The sequence below is a fragment of the Borostomias antarcticus genome, assembly GCF_949987555.1.
Source record: "Borostomias antarcticus genome assembly, chromosome: 6".
Classification (NCBI taxonomy): Eukaryota; Metazoa; Chordata; class Actinopteri; order Stomiiformes; family Stomiidae; genus Borostomias; species Borostomias antarcticus.
Window position 1 is genome coordinate 14,323,450 of NC_140239.1, and position 22,500 is coordinate 14,345,949.

The following is a 22,500-nucleotide window of genomic DNA, read 5'->3' on the forward strand; positions in this document are numbered from 1 at the left end:
GCCGCTGATCCTGGACCTGCTGTTGGAAACACAAACCACACGTGGAGCAACATCAGACAACTCACTCACTAAAATTAGAGAACAGTTGAAAACATCAGGCGTCCAGCGAGCTCAGTCGGTAGAGTGCCAGACTCTCAACCTCAGGGTCGCTAGGCGCCTCAGAGTCTCGTGATACCAGACAATCAGATCCACCTGCTGAACGTCTGATGCTAGGTTCACACCGGGCGCGGCGAGAAAATTCGTGCCGGCCAGTGGGATCAATGGGTTGGCGTGCGAATCCGCCACACAAAGTTCAAAAAATTAAACTTTTGCGAATGTCGCCGTGCGGCAAATCCTGGCCGCCGCGCCGCCGGGTTCGCCTGATTCCGCCACCCGTGCCACCCGCCGCCCAGTTCGCACGAATTGTATTGACTTTCTATGTAAACTCGCCGCAAGTCCTCCTGCTTTGGATTGGTTCAAACCTGAACAAAGCCACGCACTAAAGACAAATTGTTTCCACCCACTTTAAGCGACGAAATCTGAATGAAAGTCCTGTCTCTAGTTGAGTGCAGCGTTTATAGAGACTAACTCGTGATTCGAAGTGTGTCGTTGTACGTCATACCCTTAGATACATGTGCAAGATTTTATTTTGTTTGTGCGTTAGCTAGCTTGTAGCTAGGCAACAATGAAGGCAGACTAGCGTTCTTTAAGGAGATAAATAAACTGGCACCACGATCTTTATGAGAACCATCAGGAATCAATAATCACTAACGTACAGTCTATACCCTGAAACTGCTTCTGGGGTCTCCCGGGCTAACATGTCCCAGGAGGCCTCCTTCTTCAGTCGGACGGCTTCCCACCGTTGTCCACCACAATGTCCGAGGGTTACCGCCCATTGAGGTACCTATGGCCCTCAGGCCACAGCTCCCAGCCGCAGCTTCAGCAATGGAGGCTTTGAACACCGACCACTCATGCTTGATGTCCCCAACCGCCGCAGGGATGCCTGAGAAGCTCCGCCGGAGGTGGTAATTGAAATCTCTCCGGACAGGCTCTTCCTCCAGACGTTCCCAGTTCACCCTCACTACACGCTTGGGTTTTCCAGGTCTGTCCAGAGGCTTCCCCCACCATCGAAACCAGCTCACCACCAGATGGTGATCAGTGGACAGCTCTGCCCGTCTCTTCACCTGAGTGTCCAAGACACATGGCCTCAGATCAGATGATACGATAACAAAATCTATCATCGACCTTCAGCCTAAGGTGTTCTGATGTCAGGTGTACTTGTGGGCATCCTTGTGTTCGAACATGGTGTTTGTTATGGACAAACTGTGACTAGCACAGAAGTCCAACAACAAAACACCACTCGGGTTCAGATCATAGTGGCCATGCCTCCCAATCACGCCCCTCCAAGTTTCTCCATCATTGCCCACGTGTGCATTGAAGTCCCCCAATAGAACAGTGGAGTCCCCTGCAGGAGCCCCAAATAGGACTCCACTTAGGGTCTGCAGGAAGGCTGAGTACTCTGAACTGCTGTTCAGTGCATAAGCACAAACCACGGTCAGAGTCCCCCCCCACAGTCCTAAGGCGCAGGGAGGTGACCCTCTCATCCACTGGGGTGAACTCCAGCACAGGCACTGGGGGCTAGCTAGTATAGCCACACACCGCCCGGGTCCGGTCCGTCGCTGCCCACCGCTTTCACTGCCACCTAGTTGGCAGCGCACCCGACCCCGACAGTTCCTCCCACGGGTGGTGGGTCCACGGGATGGAGGAGACAGAGATGTTGTTCCCACGTAGCTATTTTGGGCTGGGGGCTCCATGGAAAGCCCGGCCACCAGGCGCTCGCAGGCGGGCCCTCTGTCCGGGCCTGGCTCCAGACGGGGGCCCTGGCCTTCCACTGGGCTGGGTATCTCTTTCTCTCTGGTGTTTTTCCAACGGGCTGGGTATCTCACTCTCTCTCTGGTGTTCTTCCACCGGGCTGGGTATCTCTCTCTCTCTGGTGTTCTTCCTCCGGGCTGGGTATCTCTCTCTCTCTGGTGTTCTTCCACCGGGATGGGTATCTCTCTCTCTCTGGTGTTCTTCCACCGGGCTGGGTATCTCTTAGGGCAGCTCGATTAATCGGATTTTAATCTAGATTAAGATTTGGGCTGTCAACGATCATTAAAACTAAATAATCGCCATAAAACGATTTTGCACAAATCAAGCGCACGCTACACTGCAGAGCTATACTGCGCTTGACACTTTAGTTCAAAGCGAGACGAGTTGTCAAGCAAGGCGCACGCATGCTCCTCTCGAACAAAACACGACAAGAAGAAGATTATGGCAGCAGAACGAGAGGTGGACAAGAGAGCTAAAACAATGTCAGTGGTGTGGAAACACTTTGGGTTTGCGGAGACAGATTTGGACCAAGTTGACACGGTGTGTAAAATTTGCTACGCAGTCGTAGCTGCCCCTCAAAGCAGCCCTTCTCAGTCCCGCTGTCGCATTCCGCTCGCTCATGCCAGACAACAGTCCTTTCCCGCTCCATTCACTTTGCCGTCAAAATAAATAGGTGTCGGCCTATTTAGGAGAGGTCAGATAAATATGAAACGTCACTTACCTAAGCAAAAGGGTCTATTTTAACAAATGCTGGGTTTTGAAGCCTCGGCGCTACCATTAAATAACTTATTTAGACGCGTTCTGTCCTAGTGAAATTATTTTTCCGAGGTAGTCTTCTTCTGTGGTGGTGGCGGTGCTTTGAAGCTTCTTTATTTATCCGTTTTGGCACTTTTATTAATTTATTTATCAAGGTCAAGGTTCGGCAGTGGCGGCAGTGGCTAGTTGCAAAACTAGAATGGAGAAGTAAGACGCCTCCTTCCCTCCACTAGTCTGGGGGTCCACCTTGGGCAAGTGGTAGTACCCCCTAGCCCCCCTACCTGGGGTTACAGGCAAAAACCCTGATGACAAAACAACCTAAAGGAAGAGAGACCCGGCCCGGAGGAAGCCCGGGGCCCTCGTCTGGAGCCAGGCCCAGACGGAGGGCCCGCATGCGAGCGCCTGGTGGCCGGGCTTACCATGGAGCCCGGCCGGGCCCAGCCCGAATAAGCAACGTGGAAGCACCATCTCCTCCTCCATCGTCCCGTGGACCCACCACCCGCGGGAGGAATTGTCGGGGTCGGGTGCGCTGCCAACTAGGTGGCGGTGAAGGCGGGGGACACCGACGGACCGGACCCGGGCGGCAAAGGCTGGCTCTGGGGACATGGAACGTGACCTCGCTGGGGGGGAAGGAGCCGGAGCTTGTGAGGGAGGTGGAGCGATACCAATTACACCTGGTGGGGCTAACCTCCACGCACAGCACCGGCGCCGGAACCAAACTCCTGGATAGGGGTTGGACCCTGTTCTTCTCCGGAGTTGCTCATGGTATGAGGCGTAAGGCAGGTGTGGCTATACTAGCTAGCCCCCAGCTGAGCGCCTCTGTGCTGGAGTTCACCCCAGTGGACGAGAGGGTCGCCTCCCTGCGCCTTAGGACTGTGGGGGGGGGCCTCTGACTGTGGTTTGTGCTTATGCACCGAACAGCAGTTCAGAGTACTCAGCCTTCCTGCAGACCCTGAGTGGAGTCCTTTTGGGGGCTCCTGCAGGGGACTCCAGTGTCCTACTGGGGGACTTCAATGCACACGTAGGCAATGATGGAGAAACTTGGAGGGGCGTGATTGGGAGGCATGGCCACCCCGATCTGAACCCGAGTGGTGTTTTGTTGTTGGACTTCTGTGCTAGTCACGGTTTGGCCATAACAAACACCATGTTCGAACACAAGGATGCCCACAAGTACACCTGGCATCAGAACACCTTAGGCCGAAGGTCGATGATCGATTTCGTTATCGTATCATCTGATCTGAGGCCATGCGTTTTGGACACTCGGGTAAAGAGAGGGGTAGAGCTGTCCACTGATCACCACCTGGTGGTGAGCTGGTTTCGATGGCGGGGGAAACTTCTGGACAGACCTGGAAAACCCAAGCGTGTAGTGAGGGTGAACTGGGAACGTCTGGAGGAAGAGCCTGTCCGGAGAGATTTCAATTGCCACCTCCGGCAGAGCTTCTCAGGCATCCCTGTGGAGGTTGGGGACATCGAGCATGAGTGGTCGGTGTTCAAAGCCTCCATTGCTGAAGTTGCGGCTGGGAGCTGTGGCCTGAGGGCCATAGGTACCTCAAGGGGCGGTAACCCTCGGACACCGTGGTGGACAGCGGTGGTGAGGGAAGCCGTCCGACTGAAGAAGGAGGCCTTCCGGGTTATGTTAGCCCGGGAGACCCCAGAAACAGTTGCAGGGTATCGACTGGCCCGGAGGGCTGCGGCTTCGGCCGTGACCAAGGCAAAGCAGCGGGTGTGGGAGGAGTTCGGAGAAACCATGGAGAAGGACTTTCGGTCGGCACCAAAGTGTTTCTGGAAGACCATCAGACACCTCAGGAAGGGAAAGCGGGGGACCATCCAAGCTGTATACAGCAAGGAGGGGACACTGCTGACCTCAACTGAGGAGGTTGTTGAGCGTTGGAAGGAGCACTTTGAGGAACTCCTGAACCCGACTAATCCACCCTCTACGATCGAGGCAGAGCCGGAAGATGATGGGGGGTCGTCAATGTCCTTGGAGGAGGTCACTGAGGTAGTCAAACAACTCCACAGTGGCAGAGCCCCAGGGACTGATGAGATCCGTCCAGAAATGCTGAAGGCGCTGGGTGTAGAGGGGCTGTCTTGGTTGACACGCCTCTGTAACATTGCGTGGAAGTCTGGGTCAGTGCCGAAGGAGTGGCAGACTGGGGTGGTGGTCCCAATATTCAAAAAAGGGGACCAGAGGGTGTGTGCGAATTATAGAGGCATCACATTACTCAGCCTCCCAGGGAAAGTTTACTCCAAGGTGCTGGAAAGGAGGGTCCGGCCGATAGTCGAACCTCAGATCGAAGAGGAACAATGCGGATTTCGTCCTGGTCGTGGAACTACCGACCAGCTCTTCACTCTCGCAAGGATCTTGGAGGGGGCTTGGGAGTTTGCCCAACCTGTCTACATGTGTTTTGTGGACTTGGAGAAGGCTTACGACCGGGTCCCCCGAGAGGTCTTGTGGAGGGTTATGCGGGAGTATGGGGTGAGGGGGTCCCTACTTAGGGCCATCCAATCCCTGTACACCCAGAGCGAGAGCTGTGTCCGGGTCCTCGGCAGTAAGTCGTCTTCCTTTCCGGTGGGTGTTGGCCTCCGCCAGGGCTGCGCTTTGTCACCAATCCTGTTTGTGATTTTCATGGACAGGATATCGAGGCGTAGCCGGGGGGAGGTGGGTTTGCAGTTCGGTGAGCTGGGGATCACGTCACTGCTTTTTGCAGATGATGTGGTCCTGATGGCATCAGCTGCCTGCGACCTCCAGCACTCTCTGGATAGGTTCGCAACTGAGTGTGAAGCGGCTGGGATGAGAATAAGCACTTCTAAATCTGAGGCCATGGTTCTCAGCAGGAAACCGGTGGCCTGTCCGCTCCGAGTAGGAAATGAGTCCTTACCCCAAGTGAAGGAGTTCAAGTATCTGGGGGTCTTGTTCACGAGTGAGGGAACCATGGAGAGGGAGTTTGGCCGGAGAATCGGAGCAGCTGGTGCGGTTCTGCAGTCGCTTTACCGCACTGTTGTGACGAAAAGAGAGCTGAGCCAAAAGGCAAAGCTCTCGATCTACCGGTCTATCTTCGTCCCCACCCTCACCTATGGTCATGAAGGATGGGTCATGACCGAAAGAACGAGATCACGGATACAAGCGGCCGAAATGAGTTTTCTCCGGAGGGTGGCTGGGGTCTCCCTGAGAGATCGGGTGAGAAGTTCAGTCATCCGGGAGAGACTCGGAGTAGAGCCGCTGCTCCTTTGCGTCGAAAGGAGCCAGTTGAGGTGGTTCGGGCATCTAGTGAGGATGCCTCCTGGGCGCCTCCCTAGGGAGGTGTTCCAGGCGTGTCCGGCTGGGAGGAGGCCGCGGGGTAGACCCAGGACTAGGTGGCGGGACTACATCTCCACACTGGCCTGTGAGCGGCTAAAGATTCCCCAGGCAGAGCTGGTTGATGCTGCTAGGGAAAGGGATGTCTGGGGCCCCCTGCTGGAGCTGCTGCCTCCGCGACCCGACCCTGGATAAGCAGATGAAGATGATGATGATGATGATGGTCAAGGTTCACTATTTGTCTCCCATGGGAAAAATGTATCTAATCCAAAGAACATTGTTAAAAAGAAAAGCCACTGTCAACATTTAATAAATTAATTGTTATCAAAGTCAATAATTTGATTTGTTAAGAAAATTTGTTAAGAAAATGTTAAAACTTTTGATTAAAAAAAATAATTCAATGAATTATCGTGTTAAATAATCGTGATCTCAATATCAATCAAAATAATCGTGATTATGATTTTTGCCATAATCGAGCAGCCCTAGTATCTCTCTCTCTCTGGTGTTCTTCCACCGGGCTGGGTATCTCTCTCTCTCTGGTGTTCTTCCACCGGGCTGGGTATCTCTCTCTGGTGTTCTTTCACCGGGCTGGGTATCTCTCTCTCTCTGGTGTTCTTCCACCGGGCTGGGTATCTCTCTCTCTCTGGTGTTCTTCCACCGGGCTGGGTATCTCTCTCTCTCTGGTGTTCTTTCATCTGGGTATTTCTTGCTGGTTAAGGACTGTTGGGCGCAATCATAGCCCTACTCTGGACAAATTTATTGATTTGATTACTAATTATGAATTTCTAGTATGTATGAATTTCTATTATGAATGATTTGACTGATTATTGATATGATGATTAGGCCTACTATTTGCTCATGCTTCTAATGAGCTGTATGGTGGGAGCTAACAGATTTTCAACAGCAGTAGCCGTAGTGATTCATGTACTATGATAAAGCAAGTTATTGTTTTTATACGCGCGTCACTCATTCATGGAACTGCACTCACTCACTCACTCACTCACTCACTCACTCACTCACTCACTCACTCACTCACTCACCCACCCACCCACTCACTCACTCACTCACTCACTCACTCACTCACTCACTCACCCACTCCAGCCCTCCCTCGCTCAGGCGGTCCAGTCAGGCTGTGTGGGGCTCTTAATGGTGTGTGTGCTGACCACCACCCTGACCAGAGACACAATGGTGAGAGCAGAGTAGGGTCAGACTGGACGACACCTCTCTTCCCCAGACCTACAACTTACAGTCAGCCCTGCCAGCACAGAAGCACTCCCTTTCCTCTCTCCCTCCCTCCCTCTCTTTCTCTCTACCTCCCTCCCTCTTTCTCTCTTTCTCTCTCTCCCTCCCTCCCTCTCCCTCCCTCCTTCTTTCTCTCTCTCCCTCTCTCCATCCCTCTCTCCCTCTATCTCTCTCCCTCCCTCTCTCTCTCCCTCCCTCTCTCTCTCTCCCTCCCTCCCTCTCTCTCTCTCTCTCCCTCCCTCCCTCCCTCTTCCTCTCTCTCCCTCGCTCTCTCTCTCCCTCGCTCTCTCTCTCCCTCTGTCAAAGTGAGTGGTAGAGTGAGAGAGGTGTGTGTGTGAGCGGGGTCCCCAGGGGCCTTATCCTGGTTTAATCAGAGCTGTGCTAGCCCCTGCTAACCCCTGCCTGTGTGTGATAAGCAGGGGAGGGGTCTGAGCTCGGCGTGCTGGCCAGCAGAGAGAAGCCCACTGCCTTATGAACTCCACTTCACAAAACAACTACAGGATTTACAAAACCACATTTCAGGAGAGGCTATCACTACCATCTCATGTCTTCAATAGCCTACTCTTTAGTACAAAGTCTTTTAGACATTGGTGCCCTTGGCACAGGATAGAGTTCCCTGCTGTATTTGATGGGTTCACATACAACTGCTAAGACCGTTTTAAGTTCTAAAACTGTAGTTCTAAAGATCTGTACATAACAGATCTTCAAGACTCCCGTTTTAGAACTGAGACATTCTAGAACTGCATGTACAAACATTCTATAACTGTCTTGGCTGTTGAACATACTGTACCGTAGCTTTAGGCGGTTGGTGCGTTGTTTTCAGCATGCCTGGTAAACTGAACTAAACTCAGAACCACTGAAAATGGTCATCTCCCGCCTGGACTACTGCAACTCCCTCCTCGCTGGGGCACTGGCGTCAGCCATTAAGCCTCTGGAACTTGTCCAGAAAGCTGGTGCTTGCCTGGTGTTCAACCACCCCAAATTCTCCCACACAACTTCCCTCCTCCGTTCCCTACACTGGCTCCCTGAAGCGGCTCGCATCCAGTTTAAAACTCTGGCGCTAACCTACAGGGCAATGAACAGCCCCCTCCTACCTCCAGGCCATGGTCAAACCCTACACCCCCTCCCGACCGCTACGCTCTGCTACCTCAGGGCGACTGGTTGCCCCGTCAATCCGAGGCCCCTGCGGTCGATTGACACGGTCACAGCTCTTCTCTGTCCTGGCCCCGCAGTGGTGGAATGAACTGCCCACTGATGTCAGGACAGCAGAGTCGCTGCCCATCTTTCGTCGCAGGCTCAAAACTCATCTCTTCAAGAAGTACTACAACAATTCTCCCACCTAAGCACTTATTGTATTATATTATATTGCACTGTACTTTAGATTGCGATTCTTGCACTTTGCCTTCAGCACTAGATTATGCTCTTAGTCACTTGTTTTAGAAAGAAGATGCACTTGTGAGTTCTGACAAGTAGTAGTACATTGGCTCTTCCTACGTTAAATGCAATTATTGTTAGTCGCTTTGGATAAAAGCGTCTGCTAAATGACTGTAATGTAATGTAATGTAATGTAATGAAAATGCCAGTCTGATGATAAAAGGGGCATTTAAAAAAACTTTTTCTATAGACTGAGTCATGTGCTCCTTTAAGTACTCCCTGTGAACTGGGACAATGTTGGGAAACTGATGGTAGTGTTTGACCCAGGTCAGGTCTGGTCTGGTCTGGGTCTGGGTCTGGTCTGGTCTGGTCTGGTCCTGATCTGGTCTGGGTCTGATCTGGGTCTGATCTGGTCCTGATCTGGTCTGGGTCTGATCTGGGTCTGGGTCTGATATAGGTCTGGTCTGGTCTGGATCTGGGGCCTCATTTATAACAAAATATCATACATCAAATATATTTGATGAATGAAATAGGCTAAACTGATCCCGTGTTCGATGCCTCAGTCGGGCAGATAAGAGTGCTGTTAATTGTATTAGATGTTATGGATGTTATGTGTCATCGGCTGTTCTGTTTTCATGACATCCAGCATTGTCGGTAATAAGTGCCCTCGCCTCTACATGCCATCACTGTATCGTCTCCTATACCCAGAAATGAAATCAAACAATCACGTGCGTGGTTCATATATTGTCAATGACAATCGCACCTGTTCCATATAATCATGTCCGTGGGTGGGTATATAAAGGCATGCAATTCCAATGCATAATGACGCACAATGGCTGCTTTATATGTAGGCTACTGCTTTTGGATGATGTGGATGAAGGAATTCGGAGAGAGCGAGTCTTAAGGGACCAGCAAGACCTACTGGCCAATGACGACGAGTGGCTCATGAGCTGCTTCCGTGTTTTTGCTGTCTTGTTGCCGTCATGTTAGATTTGGGCTGTATCGATTTCTGTGAATTTGAGGCGTTTCACTGGCCATTTATGGGCGTTAAGAGGGTGGGACAACACACGCGCTCACGTGCGCAAAGTTTAGAGTTGATTGAGAGTTATAATGGGGAACCGGCGTGGGACATGCGTGCGCACTTCGTTATAAATCGGAAAATGGTTGTGCGACCAGGCAGAGCTGGTTGATGCTGCTAGGGAAAGGGATGTCTGGGGCCCCCTGCTGGAGCTGCTGCCTCCGCGACCCGACCCCGGATAAGCGGATGAAGATGGATGGATGGATGGTTGTGCGTACCTTTTAGAACTTGTGGATGTCCTCAACCCTTAGTACGTGAATCCTGAGCAAGGTTTTATAAATGAGGCCCCAGGTCTGGTCAGGTCTGGTGTGGTCTGGTCAGGTCTGGTCTGGTCTGGTCTGGTCTGGTCTGGTCTGGTCAGGTCTGGTCAGGTCTGGTGTGGTCTGGTTCTGGGTCTGGTTCTGGTTCTGGTTCTGGTTCTGGGTCTGGTCTGGTCAGGTCAGGTCAGGTCAGGTGTTTTTTGAATGATTTTTCACAGTGCCCACCCACATCCATTGTATGACCAAAACGGTGGTAGAGCAATTATCAGACGTTCTCAAAAGTGCTAGTTTTGTTAACTTTGATCTGAACCATTGTATATGATCATAAGTAACCTTAAAACAGGGATAAACATGATTTTCCCTTTACTATTCCTTTAAGTCTACCCAGCTGATCCAATCTATCTATGAGCACGTTCACGGTAAAAGGGGAGGTATTTGCTCGAAATGACCAATCGCATACCTTAGTATGGGTATTCGGAAACGGCCATGGACAAGGCAAACAATATGCATAACCAAGTTCTGTCCACTGTATTTTACACAAGAGGAGCAATAATATAGAAATATGAACTATAGGCGCAACACAGTCGCTACTGCCAAAGGCAGGAAAAATACTGCTGACTGCCTACGTTTTATCATTATCCTCCACATGAACACGAGTAGGCTAGATCATTGTGCTGTCTATTCTTGTGGCGTGTAAAGCAATTGTAGCCTATATCAATATATCATATTCTTTCAGCTGCAACCCTGTGAGACTGGAAAGAAACGCTTAAATAAAGCAAATGTAGGCTATAGTTGGTAATAGTTTCAGGTTGGAGTAGACAATGTGATGTCTCTATACAAGAGGAACTACAGATAAAACAGGCTATTAAGATTAATTAAAAGTGAAGCTCAAGGTGGAGAAGTAGGCTATAAGCCTACGGGGAAAAATAACCCTATTTCAGTAGGCCTATAACGTCATTGATTGTCAGGCATTGGTGCTATCACAATTCAATTAAAATGTGTTTCATTTAGGCTATATAATGTAGAAATGTTCACAGCATTTAAATTTCAACAAAGGTAGGCCTATCAGATCCTGAACACCTAGTTGTAGTTTGTAAGTGGTTGACTAGTGGTGGTTGTAGTTTGTAAGTGGTTGACTAGTGGTGGTTGTAGTTTGTAAGTGGTTGACTAGTGGTAGTTGTAGTTTGTAAATGGTTGACAAGTGGTAGTTGTAGTTTGTAAGTGGTTGACTAGTGGTGGTTGTAGTTTGTAAGTGGTTGACTAGTGGTGGTTGTAGTTTGTAAGTGGTTGACTAGTGGTGGTTGTAGTTTGTAAGTGGTTGACTAGTGGTGGTTGTAGTTTGTAAGTGGTTGACTAGTGGTGGTTGTAGTTTGTAAGTGGTTGACTAGTGCTGGTTGTAGTTTGTAAGTGGTTGACTAGTGGTGGTTGTACTTTGTAAGTGGTTGACTAGTGGTAGTTGTAGTTTGTAAGTGGTTGACTAGTGGTGGTTGTAGTTTGTAAGTGGTTGACTAGTGCTGGTTGTAGTTTGTAGGTGGTTGATTAGTGGTGGTTGTAGTTTGTAAGTGGTTGACTAGTGGTGGTTGTAGTTTGTAAGTGGTTGACTAGTGGTGGTTGTAGTTTGTAAGTGGTTGACTAGTGGTGGTTGTAGTTTGTAAGTGGTTGACTAGTGGTAGTTGTAGTTTGTAAGTGGTTGACTAGTGGTAGTTGTAGTTTGTAAGTGGTTGACTAGTGGTAGTTGTAGTTTGTAAGTGGTTGACTAGTGGTAGTTGTAGTTTGTAAGTGGTTGACTAGTGGTGGTTTCAGGTTCACTTCTGGGATGGTGGAACGGCCCGCAGCAGGGCGCCGGAAAAATTCCCTTATTTTCAAATCCCAATGTTGACAGGTATGGTCTGGTCCTGGTCTGGACCTGGTCTGGATCTGGTCTAGTCCTGGTCTGGTCTGGCCTGGTCTTGGTCTAGATCTGGTCAAATCCTGGTCTGGTCTGGTCTTGGTCTGGATCTGGTCAAGTCCTGGTCTGGTCTGGTCTGGTCTGGTCTGGTCTGGTCAGGTCAGGTCTGGGTCTGGTGTGGTCTGGTCTGGTCTGGTCTGGTCTGGTCAGGTCAGGTCAGGTCTGGGTCTGGTGTGGTGTGGTGTGGTGTGGTGTGGTCTGGTCTGGTCTGGTCTGGTCTTGTCTGGTCTGGTCTGAAGTGGTCAGGTCAGGTCTGGGTCTGGTGTGGTCTGGTCTGGTCTGGTCTGGTCTTGTCTGGTCTGGTCTGGTCTGGTCTGGTCTGGTCTGGTCTGGTCTGGTCTGGTCTGGTGTGGTCTGGTCTGGTCTGAAGTGGTCTGGTCTGGTCTGAAGTGGTCTGGTCTTGTCTGGTCTGGTCTGGTCTGGTCTGGTCTGGTCTGGTCAGGTCAGGTCAGGTCAGGTCAGGTCTGGGTCTGGTGTGGTGTGGTCTGGTCTGGTCTGGTCTGGTCTGGTCTGGTCAGGTCAGGTCAGGTCTGGTGTGGTCTGGTCTGGTCTGGTCTGGTCTGGTCAGGTCAGGTCAGGTCTGGGTCTGGTGTGGTCTGGTCTGGTCTGGTCTGGTCTGGTCTGGTCTGGTCTGGTCTGGTCTGAAGTGGTCAGGTCAGGTCTGGGTCTGGTGTGGTCTGGTCTGGTCTGGTCTGGTCTGGTGTGGTCTGGTCTGAAGTGGTCTAGTCTGGTCTGAAGTGGTCTGGTCTTGTCTGGTCTGGTCTGGTCTGAAGTGGTCTGGTCTGGTCTGAAGTGGTCTGGTCTGGTCTGAAGTGGTCTGGTCTGGATCTGGTCTAGTCCTGGACTGTTCCGGTCCAGGTCAGTTCTCTATGGGCAGCAGGGTGTGCTGGTTGTGTGTGACAGGCAGGTTTCTCCAGGCCCGAGGAAGAACAATGCTGTTTATCAGGACGGCTTCCTGGAGCCCTTCCTATGGACCAGCGCTGCGCTGGGTAACCAGGGCCACCACACGCCTGACCAGCCTCCTGCGCAATCAGGACACACCGGCGTGTGTGTGTGTGTGTGTGTGTGTGTGTGTGTGTGTGTGTGTGCGTGTGTGTGTGTCAGGTGATGGGATATATACAGTAGTTGTTGCCATGACAACTTAGATTATATAGTAGGTTACCATTAATACAGTATGAACTGGAATGAAGACAAGGACACACACACACACACATATACACACACATGCATATATACACAAACACACACACACCCACACAAACACAGACACACACACATATACGCAAACACACACACACAGACACGCACACACACACATGCACATACAGTACACACACACACACACACATGCAGACACATGCACACACACACACAAACACACATGTACACACACCAGTAGATGTGTTGTTCCTGGACAGGCTTTGTGGGAACCGGCGTTAGCGGAACGGCAGATTAATTGAACGGTTCCATTATCGCCGTGGTAACAGCACAAAGACAACATGGCAGGAGACAGGCTGCTAATACCCACTTAATAACACACACACACACACACACACACACGTAGGCATACATACAGCTATCAACAGGTCTGAGGAGAGGGAGATTAAATGGTTTTCTCCATGGGGGTTAAAGCGGCAGCTTAACTAATCCAGAGCTCTGGCATCTCAGGAGCGCTAACTGATTTATGAGCTGTATTTGAGCCATGGGGGGTCGCTGGCTACAGACCTGCTCCCCCATCAGACACACTTGACCAGGGGGGAGCTGTTACCACAACGACATGGCCTCTAGACACACAGAGGGGGGGGGGGGTCAACACACCTGGTTTGCAGACTAAACTCTCTCTCTCTCACACACACACACACACACACACACACACACATACACTCTACACACACACACTCTCTACATACACACACTCTACACACACATACAGTACACACACACACACACACTCTACACACACACACACACACACACACACACACACACACACACTCTCTACATACACACTTGCTCACAGTGGGGGCATTCACACACACACACACACTCTACACACGCTCTCTCTCTCTACACACACACACACACTTTCTTTCTACATACACATACACACACACAGACTCTCTACACGCACACACGCACACTTGCTCACAGAAGGGGCATACACACACACACACATTCACAAACTTCTACACACACACACACACACACACACATATTCAAAAACACCTGCGTGCACACACCGTCACTGAGGCGGCTCCTGGCTTGACTGTAATAAAGAAGTGGACTGAGGCCATAAGGGGGGGGGGCAGCAATAATAAAGTTGTAAAGCGGACCTGCCGGCCCTGTTGTCCAGACCTCCGTCATCTCAGACATGAGGAGCAGAACCAGAAGAAAGGAACAATGAGCGGAACGAGACGGCCTTTCAAGACAGGGGCCCCAGCGAGGGGTCGCTCACAACACACACACACAGTTTAAAGCACAGGATGGCCCTTTTATGAAGATGTGAACAGAGCAGGAAGTGACCAGAGCCAGCTCACGGGGGGGGGGCGGCGGTCTGAGGGCGGTGTTGTTATCACAACGTTACCCCCAGCTGGTCACACTCATACTGTACCGTGGCCAGACAGTCATATGGGGGTGGGGGGGGCGGAAATTGCCGTTACGAGTTTCGCCCTCTGTTCACATCCTCTGGGGCTCAGGAGCTAGAGTGGGTTCAATGACCACAGGGTCGCCGGTTCAAATCCCAGCTCCTCCTGTCCACATGTAGAAGTGTCCTTGGGCAGGACATTGAACCCCAAATTGCTCCCAATGACCAGTTGAGCACCTTGCATGGCAGCTGTCACCAACCTCCCATATGAGAGGAACCTAACGAGAGCATGAAGAGACCATCACAATTACAGCACAGAACTGTACGTGATGGAAATTTTTTTTTTCCAGCAGACAAGATTGAACTAGCAAAGCACTTCCATGCTCACGTGTGATATTTATTCAGTCTGAGAAATCCTTGCGATTGCTCTAAGCAGCAGTCAAACAAGGAAGCGTTTTGGTTGTAATCACAGATGTATAAACCTCAATCTGTCAAAAAATATTTTTTGCAGCAGATGTCTTAGTTACAACAATATTGAAGTAGGAAAGCAGGTTCGTGTTTATGGCCTGTGTGGGATTAATTGCGTTTGGAAAATAGGGAAATATTTTTTTGCCATGGACAGATTGAGGCTTATAAATCCGTGATGACAACCAAAAAGCTTCCTTGTTTGACTGCTGCTTAGAGCAATCGCACTGATTTCTCAGACTAAATAAATAGCACACATTTAAACACGAAAGTGCTTTGCTAGTTCAATCTTGTTTTAACTAGGACACCTGCTGGAAAAAATGCATTTTCCGGTGGACCGAAATACAAGGATAATCAGGCTATAAGCAGGCTATAAGCAGACTATTCTCGCGATGCCAGACTCTGGAAGTCTTCATCTCATTTCCATTGAAAATCGTTGCTAGAACAGCACTGAAAACCAATGCTACCAATCAGAACCACTCACTACATCTCTGAAAGACCCCGCTTACCGGAAATTATGTCTTCCAGGTGTAGGATAAAAACAAAACATTCACCGTCCCATTAGGAAGGACCGCCCTGGTTTTGCAATGCAGGTTTTTTTTCAATCTCTCAAATAGTTTCCATCCACTTTTAGCAACAAAACCTGGACGAACATGTTCAGTCTCTAGTTGAGCGCAGCGTTTAGAGACTGAGTCAAACCTGGACGAACGTGTTCAGTCTCTAGTTGAGCGCAGCATTTAGAGACTGAGTCAAACCTGGACGAACGTCTTCAGTCTCTAGTTGAGCAGCGTTTAGAGACTGACTCAAACCTGGACGAACGTCTTCAGTCTCTAGTTGAGCAGCGTTTAGAGACTGACTCAAACCTGGACCAACGTCCTCAGTCTCTAGTTGAGCAGCGTTTAGAGACTGACTCAAACCTGGACGAACGTCTTCAGTCTCTAGTTGAGCAGCGTTTAGAGACTGACTCAAACCTGGACGAACGTCCTCAGTCTCTAGTTGAGCAGCGTTTAGAGACTTGACTCAAACCTGGACGAAAGTCCTCAGTCTCTAGTTGAGCAGCGTTTAGAGACTGACTTGTGAGTAGAGATGGGTATTGTTAGGATTTTACTGATATTGGTATCGATACCGTTATTGTATCGATACCCTTATCGATACTACTCTACTACTTTGGGACTCATACGCTGCCTGGGTTGATAGAACTTTCTGTCTCAGTTAGCCTACATTTACATAGTGGACTGTTGCTGTTATATAGTGATCCTGTGTGATACTTGTTCAGCCATCGCTGGTTATGGCTACGTTTGACACATTGGCAAGCTCACCTATGATGTTTCTCTTTTCAACTGCATGCCTAGCAGGTATGAGGGTGTCTGATAATCTGGAAGGGTAACTGCAGTTAAAGGACATGGCCAACATTTTGGGAAATAGTTTTCCATCTTCCCTGGGGTTAGACAAGCAGTATGAAGCATTTTCAATTCTGTGCGTGCAATATGGAGTGGCGAGATGTGGACCGATTAGCCTAGCTTAGCGGCATTCACTGGTACCAAAACTATTCTCAGTATTCTGTTTAGAGTTTTTAAAGTGTGTATTTACCACGTCGAGTGATCACAATTTTTAACTAGAAAGTACATTTCCTGGAGAAAATGTGAGGTGGGCTAGCTGCTGCAGTTGTATGTAACAGCTACTGCTAGAACTACTACGGACCAGGCAATCTCCATGCACCCACCGGCGAAGACCGTGCGTCTCTAGCCCAATCAGGGGCTGAGTTGTGGGGTCTGTGGTGTGGACAGTGGCATGGTGGTGAGACTCCGCCCCCTCAGGTCAGAGCTGGTCGAGGACAGTGTACCCCTCTCCGGGCCACCTACCCGCCCGCACCGGTGAAGACCATGTGTCTCTAGCCCACTCAGGGGCTGAGTTGAGGGGCCCGTGGCGTAGATAGTGGCATGGTGGTGAGACTCCGCCCCCTCAGGTCAGAGCTGGTCGAGGACAGTGTACACCTCTCTCTGGGCCACCTATCCGCCCGCACCGGCGAAGACCGTGTGACTCTAGCCCACTCAGGGGCTGAGTTGTGGGGCCGTGGCGTGGATAGTGGCGTGGGGGTGAGACTCCGCCCCCTCAGGTCAGAGCCAGTCAGGGACAGTGTACCCCTCCCCGGGCCACCTACCTGACTCAACCGGTAAAGACCGTGTGTCTCTAGCCCACTCAGGGGCTGAGTTGTGGGGCCCGTGGCGTGGATAGTGGCGTGCTGGTTAGGCCCCGCCCCCTTGGGTCACAGCTAATCGGGGACAGTACAGTGACCTCTGTGCAATTTCCATGCATCCACCAATGAAGACTGTGTGTCTCTAGCCCACTCAGGGGTTGAGTTGTGGGGCCCGTGGCGTGGATAGTGGCGTGGTGGTGAGACTCCACCCCCTCAGGTCAGAGCCAGTCGGGGACAGTGTACCCCTCTCCGGGCCACCTACCTGACTCCACCATGAAGACCTCCGGGCAGTCTCCTTGCACCCACTGGTGAAGACTGTGTCTCTAGCTCAATCAGGGGCTGAGTTGTGGGGTCTGTGGCGTGGTGGCGAGACTCTGCACGCTTGGTTCAGAGCCAGGTGTGAACAGTGTAGGCCGCACCGGGCTAACCACCTGCCTTCACCAGTGAAGACCGTGTGTCTCCAGCCCACTCAAGGGCTGAGTTGTGGTGTCCGTAGCATGTTCAGTGGCATGGTGGCGAGACTCCACCCCCTTGGGTCAGAGCCGGTCGTGGACAGTGTAGGCCATGCCGGGCTACCCACCTGCCTTCACCAGTGAAGACTGTGTGTCTCTAGCCACCTCAGAGGCTGTGTTGTGAGGTCCGTGGCGTGGATAGTGGCGTGATGGCGAGACTCCGCCCCCTCCGGTCAGAGCAGGTCGGGGGCAGTGTACTGACATCCGGGCAATCTCCATGCACCCAACAGTGAAGACCGTGTGTCTGTAGCTCACTCAGGGGCTGAGATGTGGGGACAGTGGCGTGGATAGTGGCGTTGTGACGAGACTCCGCCCCCTCGGGTCAGAGCCGGTCTAGGACAGTGTACTGCTCCCCGGACCACCCACATGCACCCAACCGTGAAAACTGTGTCTTTAGCCAACTCAGGGTCTGAGATGTGGGGACGGTGGCGTGGATAGTGGCGTGGTGGCGAGACTCCGCCCCCCTCAGGTCAGAGGTTGTGGTGGGCAGGTCAGTGATTGCCAGGCCATCCCCATGCACCCCTCATTGGAGACCAAGATGGATGGATGGATGGATGGATGGATGGATGGATGGATGGATGGATGAAAGAAAGAAAGAAAGAAAGAAAGAAAGAAAGAAAGAAAGAAAGAAAGAAAGAAAGAAAGAAAGAAAGAAAGATGGATGGATGGATGGATGAAAGAAAGAAAGAAAGAAAGAAAGATGGATGGATGGATGGAAGACAGAAAGAAAGAAAGAAAGAAAGAAAGAAAGAAAGAAAGAAAGAAAGAAAGAAAGAAAGAAAGAAAGAAAGAAAGAAAGATGGATGGATGAAAGAAAGGATGGATGGATGGATGGATGGATGGATGAGAGAAAGAAAGAAAGAAAGAAAGAAAGAAAGAAAGAAAGAAAGAAAGAAAGAAAGAAAGAAAGAAAGAAAGAAAGAAAGAAAGAAAGAAGGATGGATGGATTGGTGAAAGAAATAAAATTAAAAAAAGAAAGAAAGAAAGAAAGATGGATGGAGGGAGGGAGGGAGGGAGGGAGGGAGGGAGGGATGAAAGAAAGAAAGAAAGAAAGAAGGATGGATGAAAGAAAGAAAGAAAAGAAAGGATGGATGGATGGATGGATGGATGGATGGATGGATGGATGAAAGAAAGAAAGAAAGAAAGAAAGAAGGAAGGAAGAATGGAAGGAAGGAAGTAAAGAAGGAAGGATGGATGGAAGGAAGGAAAGAAGGAAGGAAGGAAGGAAGGAAGGAAGGAAGGAAGGATGGAAGGAAGGAAGGAAGGAAGGAAGGAAGGAAAGAAAGAAAGGAAGGAAGGAATGAAGGATGGAAGGAAGGAAATAAAGAAAGGAAGGAAGGATGGATGGAAGGAAGGAAGGAAGGAAGGAAGGAAGGAAGGAAGGAAGGAAGGAAGGAAGGAAGGAAGGAAGGAAAGAAAGAAAGAAAGAAAGGAAGGAAGGATGGAAGGAAAGAAGGAAGGAAGGAAAGATGGATGGAAGGAAGGAAGGAAAGAAGGAAGGAATGAATGAATATGAATGCTACCACAGTAGTCATAAAAGGGTGCCTGTACAGAGAGCCTGCACGTGAACCCAAATTCAAATCCCAACTGACACTGTGAGCATCCTCTCATTCACTTCAATGGAAAGGCATGTTGGCTTCAGACAGCTCTCTCTCAAAAAGTATAAAGGTCACAGCCTAGATATTGACACCGTAGGAATCCTGATAAAATGCTGAACATTTTAGGATATGATATGTCCGTGTAGCTTAAAAACTGTAGGCATGGCGACGAGTTAGAAAAAGGGTAAAAATGCAAAATTAGCAGCTCAAAAGGTAGAGCGTGGGCCCATACGTTTCAATGGAGAGCGCAGTTGCCGAACAAATCGTCATACAGCGAAAACTATAAGTCACACGGCTTAGATACTTACATTGTACGAATCAGCACAGTTATGGGAATGTTTCGATATATAATATGTGTATGAGATGTTAAAACTGTAGGTATAGCGACAAGTTAGAAAAAGAGTAAAAATGCAAAATTAGCAGCTCAAAAGCTAGAGTGCGTTGCCATACGTTTCAATGAGGAGCGCAGTTGCCGAACAAATCGTCATACAGCGAAAACTATAACTGTGTGTGAGCTTTCAAAACTGTAGGAGTGCCAGCAGTTTACAAAATGTGTGAATATTTTCAAAGCAACTGCTGCCACCACTCTAAAAACATAAAGTTTCTGAACATTCCAAAAGCAGTTTCAAGCAATTTCAATGGGACAAAAAATAGTTTTAAAAGTTAAATTTCTTAAAAACTATAACAAATATCAAAAATCTGAATGGATCCGTTCAAGAGCTAAACATTATGAACATTTTAAAGTTTGAATGAGGTTTCTAGGACAAAGTATGAAGAACTAGTTAAGGTTCAAAAAAGTGGGGAGAATAATAATAAAGAAAGAAAGAAAGAAAGAAAGAAAGAAAGAAAGAAAGAAAGAAAGAAAGAAAGAAAGAAAGAAAGAAAGAAAGAAAGAAAGAAATAGCGGGAATATCACAAGTTGGGCTAGCTTCTGCAAGCTAGCCCACCTAATTAAACATTTTCATTTTCTAAGCAGAAATACTCTGAACATTTTTTTTAGAACCAGGCGTAGGGATTACACACATCACTCCAGACTAGCTAGGTATCGAGGTAAAGTAGACTACAGTAGACTAGCTCGTATCTAGATACCCCGTCCATAACTTTATAAATATTGTTCAGTGTGTTGTAAAGAGCTGTAATAACAGGCAGTCGAGGCCAGGGTATCACGGGTCGTTCCATAGGTTTCCAAAGGATCTAACCTAATCATGTATGGGCTGATTTCATAATTTTTTGGGCTTGTATGTGTAGCTGATAGCCTAGCAAAATCAATCAGAAACTCAAAAAAAGCCAGGATTATGCAACTGTGGCTGATCCGTTCAGTGCAAGTCAGCAGATTGTATTGACAACTAGCTGACTGTTACCTGTTAAGTTTGTGCAAGGCATATATACCACAAAGTTATCGTTGCATTTCCAGCGTGAAGTAACCGGTAGCTTGATTAAGAATTAATGTATTCTTTGATTTTGAAACAGTAGCCGTATGTTGTTATTTCGGTTGTATGTCTGAAACAGCCTTTAGCAGGTGGAAGCTGGTGGCTCCGATAGCAGGCTAAAGGCCGTTTCAGACGATATTCCGCCTGCGTTCTCGCTCGGATCAGCGGGGGACGCACGCGTCCTGCGCGCAGCGGGGAAAGCTGATTACAATTCAGCTGTTGTCGCGGGCGGGCGTGTGCACGAAACGAGCACGCGCGCAACAATTTCACGGGGTCGCGCCCGCTTGCCGCTCCGCCCCAGATTGTCCGCGGCTCCCAAATTGTCCGCTCGCCTCTCTCATTGAAAATTAATTACAATGCGCGGATATCGCTCCTCGTCTGAAACGGCCTTTAAGCAGTGAAACATGCTGCACTGCTTCACATTTACCGAGTGTGAAACGTGTTTCACGAGGTTGCTGGTGTTTCCCCCTTTGGACACAAATAACTTTTTACATAAATTGCATTTAGCACCATCGGTAGATTTGGTGAAGTACCGTTTTGCCCTGTCCACCCCTATGCCTACTTCCTCAAGTGGCCTAGGGAGAGGCAAACAATAACAATGCGACATCCTCGCCTGTCACCAGCAGCTTCGTCATGATTAGGGGACGGATGCCAGCTGTGTTGGCTGATTTATGAAATGAACTCGTTAAATACTGATAGCAGCACTGTTTGACCATGAGCTTATCAATATTTCGGTATTGACCTAATGACATACCAGTACCAAAAAATACCGGTTCCCGAACCCATCCCTACTTGTGGGTCTAGAAGCAGGCTAACCCATCCCTACTTGTGGGTCTAGAAGCAGGCTACAACAGATAGTTCCAGGAACTAAAAGTGCCAGGGGCTTTATGGTCTGAAAGTGACACTGGCACTTCCTGGACTGTAACACTGTAACAGGTACTGTAGTATAGTCAGCAAAGTCCCCACACCAAAAAAAAACAAAGAAAGAAAGAAAGAATGTGCGGAAGAGCCTGCACACATAGCCTGTTCATTGCTTCTCCTGTGCGGTATTTCCTTCATGTGCAGCACTTTCTGTCTTTGTTTCCTGTACTACAGGCTACCGTGACGACTCCACACAGACTCCCTCAGAGCCTCTTGAAGCTGTCTGTCTGATTCATGCTTTGTTGGTCTCTTCACGCCACACGACAGAAAAGCAGGAGCACCTCATCTCCTCTCCTCTCCTCACCTCACCTCCCCGCCAGCAGTGCCAGATACCTGTCCTCCCCAGACCACACCAGACCACAACACCGCCAGACCACCACACCGGACCACACCACACCAGACCACACCACACCACCAGACCACAACACCACCAGACCACACCAGACCACCACACCACCACACCACCAGACCACACCACACCACACCACAACACCACACCACCAGACCACACTACCAGACCACACCACACCACACCACACCACCAGACCACACCACACCACACCACCAGACCACAACAACACCAGACCACACCACACCACCACACCACCAGACCACACCACACCACCAGACCACAACACCACCAGACCACACCACACCACCACACCACCAGACCACACCACACCACCAGACCACAACACCACCAGACCACCACACCACACCACCACACCACCAGACCACAACACACCACCAGACCACAACACCACCAGACCACACCACACCACCAGACCACAACACCACCAGACCACACCACCAGACCACAACACCACCAGACCACCACACCACACCACACCACACCAGACCACACCAGACCACACCAGACCAGACCAGACCAGACCAGACCAGACCAGACCAGACCACTTCAGACCAGACCAGACCAGACCAGACCACTTCAGACCAGACCAGACCAGACCAGACCAGACCAGACCAGA

General features: G+C 49.8%; 1 protein-coding gene across 1 annotated transcript in view; it reads right to left on the bottom strand.

The window, feature by feature from the left end:
• Window positions 1-22,500, bottom strand: part of LOC311310677 (septin-2) — a 75,917-nt gene that overhangs the window by 51,290 nt on the left and 2,127 nt on the right. The window contains exon 2 of the mRNA XM_084440192.1: window positions 1-19. This exon is cut by the window's left edge and continues 28 nt beyond it. The gene's annotated coding sequence lies outside the window, so the exon portion shown is untranslated. The remainder of the gene's footprint in view (window positions 20-22,500) is intronic.